The sequence below is a fragment of the Pleuronectes platessa genome, chromosome 2, assembly GCF_947347685.1.
Source record: "Pleuronectes platessa chromosome 2, fPlePla1.1, whole genome shotgun sequence".
NCBI lineage: Eukaryota > Metazoa > Chordata > Actinopteri > Pleuronectiformes > Pleuronectidae > Pleuronectes > Pleuronectes platessa.
In genome coordinates this window covers 4,691,642-4,693,295 of record NC_070627.1, presented here as the reverse complement: position 1 = coordinate 4,693,295, position 1,654 = coordinate 4,691,642, and positions in this window count along the sequence as shown.

The following is a 1,654-nucleotide window of genomic DNA, read 5'->3' as shown; positions in this document are numbered from 1 at the left end:
GGTGCTGCAAATCACCGGGACCAACCGGGACCAACCGGGACCAACCGGGACCAACCGGGACCAACCGGGGAAGTCTCACAGAGCAGAACAAAAGAACCACAGCCAGTGACGATGCTAATCAATAAAATGATTTAAAGATCCACAGTGTGAAGGAGAAATAATCCCATCAGCTCTGAGTTCTTGTTCTTAACCTGATGATTAATGACCGGATCCGGTGCCTCCTCCTCGGTCACTTCACCGCAGCATCAGTCGCGTCTTCCTCCGAACAAAAGGTGAGAAAGCCCCGGAGGAGAAATAATCTGAACGGGCGCAGCCTCCACGGTAAAAAAAAAACAACAGAGTATCTCAAATATGAAGTATTTAAAATAGAATTCATGAAGGTTTTCCGGTTATTGAGTCTTCATCCGGAGGAGCAGCCTCACTAACCCGCCCGGGTCTGCGCGTGAGAGCCGGCTGACAAAGAGCGGAGCAGCCGAGCGGGGAACCGGAGCTCGGGGCGCCGGGGCCGGGTAAAGATGAGAGGATGCGTCCGGTGTCTCCTCCTCAGATTCATCTCTTCTCCTCCATCAACCTGCTTTCTCCGCGTTTCCTCCTTTATTCTCACCGCATGGACAGGCGCGTTCACGGTGCACGGCGGCGGAGCCCTCTGCCGCGGCGGCGCGCCCTGCTGACCGAGCTCAGAGGTGCACTGGGAAGAGGCATTAAGGTCCTTATAATAAAGAATATTATTATATATTATTATATATTATATTATTATACATTGTTATACCATAATACCATCACTGTTTTAATGCTATTGTTTTATTTAGAGCACAGGGGTAAACTGGGAAGAGGAATGAATATCCTTATAATAAACTACCATCTAAAACAGGACTGGTTTATTATTGGCAAACCTGCTCTCAGGGTTTACTTTAATTTAGAGCACAGTGAGGACATTTTGTTTGGTTTAAGAGAAACAGAAAGAAAGAGAGAGAAAAGAAAGAAAAAACACTTTACACAGAAAAAAACATATCACCTTTTTTTTATTTAGAGCACATAACAAAATGTTGTTTTGTTTTAGAGACAGAAAGAATGAAACTTGTTAAACATAATGTGAATATCACTTTGGTGTATATGGTTTTATTCAGACTGGTTTGTCTACAAACAGAAACAAAACTCAGAGACAGAAAATCTCTGACTGACAGAGTGACGTAACCATCTGTGAAGCTAACGTGGCAGAAAACAGAGAGGTACTCCTCTGCCAGCAGCACGACCCAAACTGTTAACTGGTTTTCACATGTAACTTCCCTTCTGGTCTCTGACACGAGTCAGCATACGTCTCCACATGATCCGTCATCATCATCAGAGTCTCAGAGGAAACAATCACAGCCGGCGTCTGTAAACAAACCCTTCAGACTTCCTGTGGTTCAGAGTGGAGTCGAGGATGAGGAGGTTTGGAGTCTGGAGTCCTGACTTTAACACAGCTTCATCTGTCAAACTGTGTGTTTCTCATTATTACACTGAATTATCTACCGAGTACAAAGGTTTGGACTCCAAAGGATGAAACACACGTGAGCCTGTCCCCTTCCCATTAATCCCATTCTGTTCTGATACGGATCCAGTTCATCCCCTGGTTACTACAATGAAAGATAATTTAATCTTAAATGAATTTGAA